The sequence below is a fragment of the Chamaea fasciata genome, unplaced genomic scaffold (genome assembly GCF_029207755.1).
Source record: "Chamaea fasciata isolate MVZ Bird 193981 ecotype frontalis unplaced genomic scaffold, bChaFas1.0.hap1 SCAF_45, whole genome shotgun sequence".
In the NCBI taxonomy this organism is placed as follows: Eukaryota; Metazoa; Chordata; class Aves; order Passeriformes; family Sylviidae; genus Chamaea; species Chamaea fasciata.
Window position 1 is genome coordinate 24,009 of NW_027094130.1, and position 13,875 is coordinate 37,883.

The following is a 13,875-nucleotide window of genomic DNA, read 5'->3' on the forward strand; positions in this document are numbered from 1 at the left end:
TCAGGCCTTCAGGAAGTCCCAAGGTGCTTGAACCTCTGCGCAAAGCCTGCTCCCATCTCCTGTGGAACCTCACAGATCAGGCAGCACTTCCTCGGCCCACTCCTGAGGCTATTTAGCCTGCCAGCAAAGAGCAGGGGCTGACCTGGGAATGACAGAAGGCAGGGAGGGGAAAGGACCCTTTTGCTTCCATCCAGAAAGCCAAAGGCCGTCAAAAAAACCCTCTGGTGAACACCTGAGCAGCACCAGGAGATGAAAGGCCTGGCACTCCTGACTCCCAGAGCTCCCAGCGCTGCCTTGCCCCTCACCTTCAGCCCTCGTCTTGGACAGCAAGGCAATCCCAGGGACAGAAATCCAGGCTCCTGCTGCTCCTGGACGGAGGCACCCAACAGCTCTGTGCTGGCTGAACATGGCAGCAAAATCAGGATGCTGCTCTTCCTTGGGCAAAACTCCAGCCACTAAAAAGCTGGAATGCAGGACAACCCTGCCTCTCCACCAGGGCACTTGGATCCAGCCCTACTGACACATGGACATTTGAGACAGGAATCCATAACCCTCCGTGAAATCACATCACAGCCTCCAGGTGTTTTCCTGTTCGTGTCCTCACTTACCTGGCATAGGCTTCTTCCAAGGCTTTGCAGACACTTTGCCTCTAGCCAAAAAGATTAACATCGCCTTCTTTCCAGCTTTCAAGAAGTCACAGCAAGTCATCCTGGTCCCATGTTCCACATCAGATTCTCCTGTAAAAAGAAAGATATTTTTTCTGTTCAGATCATTTCTCAAGCTGTCAAGAAAAGCAGGATCCCACATGCACTCCCAGAAATTCTCTCAACACCATTTGCTGCTTCTCTCTCTGCCAGGGCACCAACAAGTCCTGGGACACTTCTTGTTCCCTGCTGGCCAGTGACCTTGAGCGATAAAAGAAGGCACCAGTATTGCTGCTAATTTTACAGCCACAGGCTTTGAACTTTCCACAAGTTAAAAGCAGAAGCAGACACTCCTCATCGGGCTCGAGTTCTCGCTTCCTGGCCCAGGAGACGCGCGGCCGCAGCTGCTCGAGCTTCTCTACCACTGCAGAGCGCGCCGAACACGGCAGGCGCACGGCAGGTGACGAACAAGCGACTTCTCCAATCCCGGCCCCGGAGAGGCGTGGCCGCCGCTCCTCGAGCTCCTCCGCCTCTGCACGGCGCTGCACGCACGGCAGGAGCACCGGAAGTGACGAAACAGCGAGGCCACGCTTCCCGGCCCGGGAGACGCGTGTCTGCCGCTCCTCGAGGATCTCAGCCGCCGCAAAGCACGCCGAGCAGGTAAGCGCACTGCAGATAATGAATAAGTGAAATCTTGCTTCCCAGCCCCGAAAATGCACTTTCGGTGCTGGAGGAGCTTCTCTGCTTGTGGGGAGCACGGAAATCGCGCCCAGCCGCTGTTCGCAGCCAGCCTGCAGCATACCGCCGGAGAGTGCACTCGGCGCGGCCAAACGCCGTTTGCTCGCTTCCCAGGCTAGGAGAAGCACTTGCCGTGCTGCAAACAGCTTCTCTGCCTGTGGAGAGCTCGGAAACAGCGTTTGACGCTGTTCCAGGCCGGCCTGCGAGCGAACCGCCGGAGAGTGCACTCGGCGCGGCCAAACGGCGTTTGCTCGCTTCCCAGGCTAGGAGAAGCACTTGCCGTGCTGCAAACAGCTTCTCTGCCTGTGGAGAGCTCGGAAACAGCGTTTGACGCTGTTCCAAGCCGGCCTGCGAGCGAACCGCCGGAGAGTGCACTCGGCGCGGCCAAAGGGCGTTTGCTCGCTTCCCAGGCTAGGAGAAGCACTTGCCGTGCTGCAAACAGCTTCTCTGCCTGTGGAGAGCTCGGAAACAGCGTTTGACGCTGTTCCAGGCCGGCCTGCGAGCGAACCGCCGGAGAGCGCACTCGGCGCGGCCAAACGGCTTTTGCTCGCTTCCCAGGCTAGGAGAAGCACTTGCCGTGCTGCAAACAGCTTCTCTGCCTGTGGAGAGCTCGGAAACAGCGTTTGACGCTGTTCCAGGCCGGCCTGCGAGCGAACCGCCGGAGAGTGCACTCGGCGCGGCCAAAGGGCGTTTGCTCGCTTCCCAGGCTAGGAGAAGCACTTGCCGTGCTGCAAACAGCTTCTCTGCCTGTGGAGAGCTCGGAAACAGCGTTTGACGCTGTTCCAAGCCTGCCTGCGAGCGAAGCGCCGGAGAGTGCACTCGGCGCGGCCAAACGGCGTTTGCTCGCTTCCCAGGCTAGGAGAAGCACTTGCCGTGCTGCAAACAGCTTCTCTGCCTGTGGAGAGCTCGGAAACAGCGTTTGACGCTGTTGCAGGCCGGCCTGCGAGCGAACCGCCGGAGAGTGCACTCGGCGCGGCCAAACGGCGTTTGCTCGCTTCCCAGGCTAGGAGAAGCACTTGCCGTGCTGCAAACAGCTTCTCTGCTTGTGGGGAGCTTGGAAACCGCGCCTACCGCTGTTCGCAGCCAACCTGCGGCGTACTGCCGGAGAAAGCACGAGGCGCGGCCAAACGGCGTTTTCTCGCTTCCCAGGCTAGGAGAAGCGTTTTCCGTGCTGCAAACAGCTTCTCTGCTTGTGGGGAGCTCGGAAACAGCGTTTGACGCTGTTCCAAGCCTGCCAGCAAGCGAACCGCCGGAGAGTGCACTAGGCGCGGCCAAACGGCGTTTTCTCGCTTCCCAGGCTAGGAGAAGCACTTTCCGTGCTGCAAACAGCTTCTCTGCCTGTGGAGATCTCGGAAACAGCGTTTGACGCTGTTCCAAGCCTGCCTGCGAGTGAACCGCCGGAGAGTGCACTCGGCGCGGCCAAACGGCGTTTTCTCGCTTCCCAGGCTAGGAGAAGCACTTGCCGTGCTGCAAACAGCTTCTCTGCCTGTGGAGAGCTCGGAAACAGCGTTTGACGCTGTTCCAAGCCTGCCAGCAAGCGTACCGCCGGAGAGTGCACGAGGCGCGGCCAAACGGCGTTTTCTCGCTTCCCAGGCTAGGAGAATCACTTTCCGTGCTGCTAACAGGAGTTTGACTGTGGCCAAAGGGATCCAGTCCTTGGAAATCTACTATCACCAGTTCGGCCTGAAGCCTGAGTTTTGCCGGCCACCCGCGGGGAGCTGGTTCAGGCCCTGCCTCTCCTTCGGCTTCTTCGGCGCTGCTTGTCTTGCTACAGCGTGACCCTGCACTCCCTGCGCTGCCGGGACATCCTGCCCCTGTCTTCCGGGACACTCTGCCTTCCCAGCTCCCAGCCCAGGACTTTTCCACTGTTTCAGCTTGGTGCTCTAAAGATCCTGCAGAGACACCGAAACCAAACTGCCCTGGGTCTTGTGAAACAAAGCCCTCAAAGTTCTTAGTACTGTTGTCGTTTGTCATTAATGCTGTAGTTGTTTGGTGGGGGGGGGAGGTGTTTTTTTTTTGTGTTTGTTTGCTTCGTATTACATACTAGTAAAGAACTGCTATTCCTATTTCCCAAATCTTTGCCAAAGAGCCTCTGATTGTAATTTTACCTAGCAGCTACCTGTCTTCCCAAACCAAGACAGATTTTGGCGCCCAACGTGGCGCTTGAGGGCACTGAGAAAAGAAAAGGGAAGAGAAATAGCAGTTCTTAACTAACCTAGTACTTTCTTTTGTGTGCGTTAAATATAAAAACCTCATTAGGCTGCATCATGTGGTCTAACTTAGCCTGGTTTGGGTGGCATGTGGTTGTGGCTGTATTCCTTCCATTTGCAGGCCCTTATCTAAACATGGGCCCTATAACTAAGGCTACTGTGACTGTCATCCAGTTTATTTTATGGCTTAATAAGGTGAAAAACTCATGGATTTTTAATTTCCTCTGGAAGGCAGGCACATGGATTCAGGGCTATCGTACACTAACTGTGTGTTTTTGGAGTTACTTTAACAATGGTACCTACTGTGAGGAAATGACACCGGGGGAAGTTTCTTTTTCCCAACCCTTTACCCATCTCTTTGGGTCTGCCCCACCAGTTTTTGAAGGGTTTAAATCCTCTCTGAATGCTAATGATATCATACAATGGCTGGTGCTGCTAATAGGCATATTCTATTTAGCATTCAGAGATAAGGGAAGATTGACCTGGATAACCACCCTGATACCTACCCCACAGAATAGGGATGATACCCCAGAGCCTGACTCTGCCCCACAGCCGGCCTCAGAAAGGACCCACCCGGATTGGGTTGAAGTTCTGGTAAAAGAAATGCATGAGATGGGCCAGATACTGAAGGAGTACATTTCCCCAGCTCATGAAAAACCCTCCCCCTGCCCCGAGAAGGCAGAGACTGATGGTGCAGCAGTGGAACCCACAGATGTTACAACTGTCCAGGTTCCAGCTGAACCACAAGAGCAGCCACAGCCAGCAGCAGTCGCCCCTGTGGAAACAAGGAAGTGTAAAGTGAAATCGTCAGATCCTGTTATTAAGGATAAGAAAGGAGGGTCCTCACAGTCCACAGAAGAGCCACAGGTTGAAATCATCACTGAGTCCCTGACATATGAAAGTCTACGTAATCTGCAAAAAGATACTGTACGACGAGGATGTGAGGCTTATACAGCCTGGCTACTTCGAGTCTGGGACCTTATGGGTACAGGTGTGCAACTGGATAGTGCTGAAGCAAGGAATTTGGGACCCTTGACCCAGGATTCAGGTATAAATCAGGTATTTGTAAGAGAGCAAAGGCCCCTTCCCCTTTGGGAACGACTTCTAATGAGTGTGAGAGAGAGATTTGTCCACAGAGACAGAATGCAAGAGCACAACAATAGAATGCGATGGAAGACCCTTGAGGAAGGAATCCAACAGTTGAGAGAAGTGGCGGTATTGGAAGTACTTTTTGGGAAGACCGGACAGCATGATAATGACCCCGACAAGGTTAAATGCACAGGGCACATGTTGTGGAATCTGGCAACTCATGGACCATCCCAATACGCCACATTCATCGCAACAATTAATGCCGAGGATAACCGAGAGACAGTGGGTTCTGTTGCCAACAAGCTCAGAAATTATGAAAGTATGACCAGTGGCCCAATGCAGGCTCATGTCTCTGCGGTGGTGAAGGAACTCAAAGAGGAGATGAGGGAAATGAGAGAGGAGATGAGAAGGAACAGTTCCCATGTAGCACCGGTGCGAGTCACAGGCCCCAGAATCAGAGCCCAACATCCCCCAGCGAGAGAGAGAGGGTACACCCCTCGAGCTGACCTGTGGTTTTATCTGCGGGACCATGGGGAGGACATGGGACCGTGGCATGGGAAACCTACTTCTGTCCTGGCAGCACGGGTACGTGAGCTCAAGGAGAGAAACGCTAACAGAGGGAGTTCCACTAGAATGAAGGTAGCCTCAGCCTCCCATGAGCAAGCTGCCAGGTATTACGGAGGTGGGAATGCTGTGTCAGATTCCCTCGAAGGAACCTCTACCATGTATGTCCAAGAAGGGAATAATAACCAGCGCTAGAGGGGCCCTGCCTCTAGCCAGGAAGAGGCACGGGAAAATCGGGTTTTTTGGACTGTGTGGATTCGATGGCCTGGCACATCAGAGCCACAAAAATATGAAGCTTTGGTAGATACTGGGTCGCAGTGTACTCTAATGCCATCGGGACATGTGGGGGCAGAACCGATTTCCATTGCCGGGGTGACGGGGGGATCACAGGAATTGACTCTGGTTGAAGCCGAGGTGAGCCTGACCGGGAAGGAGTGGCAGAAACTTCCGATTGTGACCGGCCCAGAGGCTCCATGTATTCTGGGCATAGACTTCCTCAGGAATGGATATTATAAAGACCCTAAAGGACTCAGATGGGCTTTTGGAATAGCTGCTGTGGAGACAGAGAACATTAAGCAGTTGAACACCTTGCCGGGACTATCAGAGAACCCATCTGCAGTGGGACTCCTGAAGGGAGAAGAACAACAAGTACCTGTTGCCACCTCGACAGTGCACCGTCGGCAGTATCGGACAAATCGGGACGCCGTGATCCCCATCCACAAGATGATCCGTGAGCTGGAGAGCCAAGGGGTGGTCAGCAAAACCCACTCACCCTTCAACAGCCCCATCTGGCCTGTGCGCAAGTCTGATGGAGAATGGAGACTGACTGTGGACTATCGTGCATTGAATGAAGTGACTCCACCGCTGAGCGCTGCTGTGCCGGACATGCTGGAACTTCAGTACGAGCTGGAGTCCAAGGCAGCAAGGTGGTATGCCACTATTGACATTGCCAATGCATTTTTCTCCATTCCTCTGGCTGCAGAATGCAGGCCTCAGTTTGCTTTCACCTGGAGGGGCGTGCAGTACACCTGGAACCGGCTGCCCCAGGGGTGGAAACACAGCCCCACCATCTGCCATGGGCTGATCCAGGCTGCACTGGAGAAGGGTGAGGCTCCGGAACATCTACAGTACATCGATGACATCATTGTGTGGGGAAAGACTGCAGCTGAAGTGTTCGAGAAAGGAGAGAGGATCATCCAGATTTTGCTGAAAGCCGGGTTTGCCATCAAGAAGAGCAAAGTCAAGGGACCTGCCAGAGAGATCCAGTTCCTGGGAGTAAAGTGGCAAGATGGACGGCGGCAGATCCCCACTGAGGTCATTGATAAGATCACAGCAATGTCTCCACCGACCAGCAAAAAGGAAACACAAGCTTTCCTAGTAGCCATAGGTTTTTGGAGGATGCACATTCCTGAATACAGTCAGATCGTGAGCCCTCTCTACCTAGTTACCCGCAAGAAAAACAATTTCCACTGGGGCCCTGAACAGCAACAAGCCTTTGCCCAGATCAAGCAGGAGATTGCTCATGCAGTAGCCCTTGGCCCAGTCAGGATGGGACCAGATGTGAAGAATGTGCTTTATTCTGCAGCTGGGAACAACAGTTTGTCCTGGAGCCTTTGGCAGAAGGTGCCAGGGGAGAGCCGAGGCCGACCACTGGGATTCTGGAGTCGAAGTTACAGAGGATCTGAAGCCAACTACACTCCCACAGAGAAGGAGATCTTGGCCGCCTATGAAGGAGTTCAAGCCGCCTCAGAAGTGATTGGCACAGAAGCACAACTCCTCTTGGCACCCCGACTACCAGTGCTGGGGTGGATGTTTAAAGGAAAGGCTCCCTCCACGCACCATGCCACCGATGCCACATGGAGCAAATGGACTGCCCTCATCACACAGCGTGCCCGTATTGGAAACCCAAATCGCCCTGGGATTTTGGAGATAATTACAAACTGGCCGGAAGGAGAAAACTTCGGTCTCACGGACGAAGAGGAGCAGGAACCAGTGACACGGGCTGAAGAAGCTCCTCCGTACAACCAACTGCCAGCAGAAGAAACACACTACGCTCTCTTCACTGACGGTTCCTGTCGCATCGTGGGAATGAACCGTAAGTGGAAAGCAGCCGTATGGAGCCCCACACGACAGGTTGCAGAAGCCACTGAAGGAGACGGGGGATCAAGTCAGCTTGCTGAACTCAAAGCTGTTCAATTAGCCCTTGACATTGCTGAAAGAGAGAAGTGGCCAAAGCTCTACCTCTACACTGATTCGTGGATGGTAGCCAATGCTCTGTGGGGCTGGCTGGAAAGGTGGAAAAAGGCCAACTGGCAGCGTAGAGGAAAACCAATCTGGGCTGCTGATGAATGGAAGGACGTTGCCACTCGTGTAGAGAAGCTGCCTGTGAAAGTCCGCCATGTAGATGCCCATGTTCCCAAGAGTCGGGCTAATGAGGAACACCAAAACAACAAGCAGGTAGATCAGGCTGCCAAGATAGAAGTGTCAAAGATAGATTTAGATTGGCAACACAAGGGAGAGTTGTTCCTAGCCCGATGGGCCCATGATGCCTCTGGTCATCAGGGCAGAGATGCCACTTATAAGTAGGCCCGAGACCGAGGAGTGGATTTAACCATGGACAGTATTTCTCAGGTTATCCATGACTGTGAGACATGTGCTGCAATCAAGCAAGCCAAGCGGGTGAAGCCCTTATGGTATGGTGGGCGGTGGTCCAAATATAAATATGGGGAAGCCTGGCAGATTGACTACATCACCCTTCCCCAAACCCGCCAGGGCAAGCGCTATGTGCTAACCATAGTGGAAGCCACCACTGGATGGTTGGAGACCTACCCTGTGCCTCATGCTACTGCCCGGAACACCATCCTGGGCCTGGAAAAACAAGTCCTGTGGAGACATGGCACCCCTGAGAGAATCGAGTCGGACAATGGGACTCATTTCAAGAATAGTCTTATAAGCACCTGGGCTAGAGAACATGGCATTGAGTGGGTGTACCATATTCCTTATCATGCACCAGCGGCCGGGAAAGTTGAACGGTGCAATGGCCTGCTTAAAACTACCTTGAAGGCACTGGGTGGGGGAACCTTCAAGAATTGGGATATTAATTTAGCAAAGGCCACCTGGTTGGTGAACACTCGAGGTTCCACCAACCGAGCAGGTCCTGCCCAATCTGAGCCCTTGCAAAAGACAGACGGAGATAAGGTTCCAGTGGTACACATGAGAGGTATGCTGGGAAAAACTGTTTGGATTAATCCTGCCTCCAGCAAAGACAATCCCATCCATGGGGTTGTCTTCGCTCAGGGACCAGGTTGCACCTGGTGGGTGATGCAAAAGGATGGAGAGACCCGATGCATACCTCAAGGGGACCTTGTTTTGGGGTGAACTATCCATGACAATGTGGCTGTATCCATATTTGCATATATATATATGTATTTTTAACAGTTAAAACTCAATGTAATATGTTGGTATGGGAAAAAAATTCGGGGTGGATAATGTTGGGGGATAGGTTTGTTCTTTTTTTTTCTCTAAAGAATTTTTTCCCCACAAGTTACCAAGGAGACCAAGTGTTGGATAGTGGAGAGTACTTAACCGAAACAAAGAGGTGGACAAAAGGTGGAAGGGGGAGATAATGCAGGTAAAAGACACAGCTTGAGGCAGCTGCGTGCTTTTCGGCTTCCGGCGTTCGGGAGACGCGTGTCGGCCGCTCCTCGAGGATCTCAGCCGCCGTTTTTCTGCCTCGCCGTCGAGCTGCTTCGGCGCTGCTCCTCTTGCTGCAGCGTGACCCTGCACTCCCTGCGCTGCCGGGACATCCTGCCCCTGCCTGCCGGGACACCCTGCCATCCCAGCTACCAGCCCGGGACTTTTCCACTGTTCCAGCTTGGTGCTCTGAGGATCCTGCAGGGACACCGAAACCAAACTGCTCTGGGTTTTGTGAAACAAAGCCCTCAGGGTTCTTGGTACTGTTGTCGTTTGTCATTAATGCTGTAGTTGTTTGGTGGGGGGGGAGTTTTTTTTGTGTTTGTTTGCTTTGTATTACATACTAGTAAAGAACTGCTATTCCTATTTCCCAAATCTTTGCCAAAGAGCCTCTGATTGTAATTTTACCTAGCAGATACCTGTCTTCCTAAACCAAGACACACCAATACTTCTATCTGTACAACAGGTATAAAGAGAGCAATACATCCACCCTAAACCTATCGTCAAGGTATCCTGCTGTGCTGCTGATGAATGATGCTCTCTCCAGTTCTGCCTCTCAAACAACACAGGGAAGAGTATTCCCAACCAGTTGAACTTCTTCAGGAGTAAAATTGTCCTATTCCTTCCAATAATGAACTCTGGATCCCTGGTGAGTAACTCACATTTAACCAGCAGCATTCTGGGCTGCTCCTATTAACTGCAACAGCCTGGACAGCTTGAACCTCAACAAAACGTGCAGTAAACGACTGAGCTAATTTAACCTCATTAATCCTCAAACCAATAGAATAATTTGATGTCCACACAGCAGCTTGTGTGCCGCCTCCAACATAAACACGGCCCTGCAGGAAATCCACACCAACAATGTGCTGCAGCCCTGCTGCCAGAGCTACCGGGGCTGGAAGAATCACTGCACAGTCTCCGAGCCCCCTCGCCAGCTGCACGGCATGGGTCACACACTTTGTTTGTTCTTGTTAACAGTCAGGGGTTGTTTCCAACCTGGATGTATCCTGACATCTCCCCAGTGCCGCAGTTTTATGGAGGATGCTCCATTTTATCTGTAAGCTGTTTACCTCCAGTTTCGACGTGAACACAAAAAGCATTGTAGGAGAGGCAAACACAGAAAACCAAGCAGCACTGGCACTTCTCAGGCAGGTACTTAGCTGGATTTAAGCTCCCTATTCATCATTAATTACAGCAGCATTTCAAAAACTTAGTTTTTGAAATAATTTCAGCACCACTTAATCACAAAGGGTGTAAGGTCTCCCTGAATATTTATGAGCATCTACTTTCAGGGAGGCATTTTAAGAAATGTTCTTTATGTATACCACTTGTTATTTAAATTACTGCTGAAAGCCAGGTGCTTCATTTTGTTCAATACAACACATTTAAAACAATAACATGAGATTTTGATAGCAAAATCACCTAGCCCACAAAACACTGTTCTACGTTGACTAGGGTGGCAAAGCAAGGGTAGTTTCTAAACACAGAAAAATAAATTTTAAAAAGGATTTTTCTAAGCATGTAAATGCAGGTCTTGGTACCACATACAAGAACTTCACTTGCAAAGGAACTTGGTCTTGCTAGAGTTTTAAGTACGGTGGTTTTTTATCAGACCTGGCCTCGCTCATGCTTTATGCCACTTGTAAAATGGAACAGGGCATTTTAGGAAAGAAGTAACTTCCTTCAACTCCTAAAAGCTGTGACTGAAGCCTGTTAAGTTTCAGTGGCATTTCAGATATACCAGGGCATCCTCAGCTTTACCTTGTTCACAGGACAAGGTCCAGAAACCCACTGGCAGTTAGAGGAGTCACATAATCAGTCTTCAGGATTTCTACCAACCAAATTATCCCTGGTAAACAGATATGACCTAGCATGAGAATTCACTTTTCCTTCAGCATATTAAAAGTTATTTATTTTAGGGATAAATATATCTTTCTTTCACAACTACACTGCAAGACAGACACGAGTCCAACAACAAAACAGCATAACAAAAATACATCCCCCTAATATAGCATAGCCACTGTTTTTTCCTCATCAGCCATACAAGATTGATGGAAACAGGAGAGATTTTCCTTCTAACACAGAAGGTTAAGCGTCTTGAGAGAAGTCAGATGTCACTATTATCTGCAAGCACACAAGAAAACGAACTCATGCCAAAGAAAGGGATAATAAAATTGAAGTCTAAATGGAAGTTGAGAGAAAAAAAAGTCCTGCTCCAACAGGTTAATCTCTAGCTAGTTCCTCTTGTGACAAGTAGCTTTAAATAGTCATTTCACTCAAATTCTCCTACAACAAGTTTTCCTTGGAAATGAAACAATTTCTAGAACAAGCATAACTATCTTTGACCACACAAAACAGCATCACATTTTGAACTACTCTAGCAAAAAGTCAACTTTTTAAAAAAGATTTACTAAGAAGACAATTTGAAAAGTAACTTTACTCAGAAGTGATAGAATCAGCTGTAAATACTGGATGGGAAATTCCTGAAGAGACAAGTTTTCCCTTGGAGAGAAATTAAATAATACAGCAATTTACATTTCCCAACAACAATACTGCCTTTCTTTCCAGTTCATCCAGAAAACTCGGAGTATAAACCAATGGCACAGATTTGGCTCTTACACGCACCCAACTCCCAGGACATTTTGTCACGCTCATCGTGCTGCATTCACTGGCTCTCCCAAATATTAATTGCCTTCTATCTTCGATATCTACTCGTGACTTGGGCGATTTTGCTTCAGGTTTTAATGCTTGGGATTTTTTTACACAGGACTATACACCTCAATAAATGTATCCAGGAAAGACTGGGTTTGATGCCATTTTTACAGTAGAACCCAAATTTTCAGTACTTTCTACCTACTTGTCCATTAACTCTTGATATAACAGAAAAACAATAAAAGCCATAAACCTCTTACTTTAGTAGCCTTCTGGAGGAGTAATTCAATAACTTCTTGCAAAATAAAACAGCAGCTTATAAAAATTAAAAAAAAATGTCTTCACCACAGTAATCATTACAGCAGGGCAGATGCAACAACGATGCATTTGTTTAGTCCATCTAGACGTGGAAAAGGATTAAAACAAGTAGACAGTAGCACAAGTCACCAGCACTTATTATCTAAGCCATAAACCTAAGCGTACTTCTGTGGGAAAATTAATTACAGACATGGGGGAAATCAGATCAGTCACTATCAGGCAAAGTGAGCAGAAAATACAGCTATGTTGTCCACTCCTGATTGAGTCGCAGGATCAAACAGCACCAAGTGCAAGTGAACTGAGGGGGAATTATTATTATGCCTTTTCATCACTGGAATCGTGCTGCCCCAGACAACCCCGACTCCTGTGTCTGGGCTAATTACAGCCTGTTAAACCTCACAAGGAGACTGCAGCACAGCAACACCTCAGAGGGGGGAGAAAGACAGTTTAAGGAGGGAACAAGCCAATGAGAAAATCCTGTCCTACAGCTGAAGGAGAAGGAAACAGCCAAGCTAACAGGACACCTGCAGAACAAACAAGGGTCCACACCAGGCTGTGTGCACACACCCGCATGCACAGCCACACCAGCACTGCCTACTGGAAACACCTTCCCCCATGATAAAATATCAATGCCAAAGGTCAAAGGCTTTGAGAAAAAAAAAAATATAAATTCAGTGATAAGGCAACTTTTCTAAATCCATTTCACAAATACTTGTTATTTCAAGCCTTAAATCACTAGTGGTAGGATAATACAGCAGACTCGGAGATGTAGATTTATGCAATTTGCAGTTACTTAAGAGAAGGGCTTGTTTATACCTGTGTATTTTCACCAAACCCAAGAACTGCAGGTGTCATTAAGCTACACTAAAAACTGCTCCCCCTTCAGAGAAATCACAGCCATGTCCTACAACTCATGCAGTCTGTTCTACCTCTAGGTCCACTAAGGATTGATTTCCAAACTGTGTCACAACTTCAGGATGACACAGAATCCAAGTATTACCAATAAATAAATAACAAAAGCTCTTTTTTTGAAGATGAGACACTAATTTACCAGCACATAATTGTAACTGAGCTGTTACATACTCCAGCTGAAACACTCCTGGTTTGATGTTGGTAGAAGACATTCACTGCATATGAAGCTTTACGCATCACATTGAACTAATTTAATTGTAGGTGAGCAATTCTCTCAAGTTCTGACTGAACTTCCCTATTGATCAGTTATTTCTCCTTAAAAAATATACACCTGAATTTTACTCTCCCTCCCAACTCCCATAAAGAGGAGTGGACTAAAACTGGTTATAAAATGTTAGTAAGTGTGCCAGCCAGCAAGTATCCGAGTGGCTTAATCATTAAAGCTGCCGTTCATTTCCACTAACCACGTGGATGCTTTCAAATGTCTCAGTCCCAACCAGAAACTGTAAGATTTTTACAGACCATAGGAAAGCAAGATGGAAAATTACCTGCTGTACACTATGTTTATGCACGTGAACATGGATGACATTGGGCATAACAACGGCAATTCTGTAGTTGGATGTCCTTTCTGCTTGTTCAGTGTACTCTACACAGCTGCCTTACAAACATGTCAATGTAGGGTAGCAGTTAGGTTTAAAATCTGTTGCAACATGGCTTAAGGAACGAGTTATTTTTGTAATCCAAACTCACTGGGATCCACGTTTGTAAGGATTTCACAGAAAACCAGACAAGTGTATCTGCACATCAGCAGCTCCACAGCACAAACTGTGAGGAACAAAGGCCAGTGGCTGCTCAGGGACTCTTCCCATGAGGCAGCTGATGCACAGGAGCTGCTCTGTGTAGAGTGTGATGATTTACCCAGCCAGTGTTTAAAATGCCCATATTACCTGATATCTGCAGCCATTTTAAGAAGGGGAAGTACTGGGAGCAAAGTCCCTCATGGATTCCATGCAGAATTGCAAATTCCTCTGTTTGGGTGCAGAAAACTGTCTTTG

General features: G+C 49.2%; 1 long non-coding RNA gene across 2 annotated transcripts; it reads right to left on the minus strand.

Annotated features, from left to right (window-relative positions):
* Positions 1-1,082, minus strand: LOC136303955 (uncharacterized). 2 transcript variants are annotated; one of them, XR_010724321.1, is made up of 3 exons: positions 906-1,082; positions 609-737; positions 1-142 (listed from the first exon to the last, which is right to left on the minus strand). It is a non-coding gene; the product is annotated as an uncharacterized lncRNA (long non-coding RNA). The 2 variants fall into 2 exon arrangements; XR_010724320.1 differs by having other exon boundaries at positions 833-1,082.
* Positions 1,083-13,875: the final 12,793 nt, after the last annotated feature.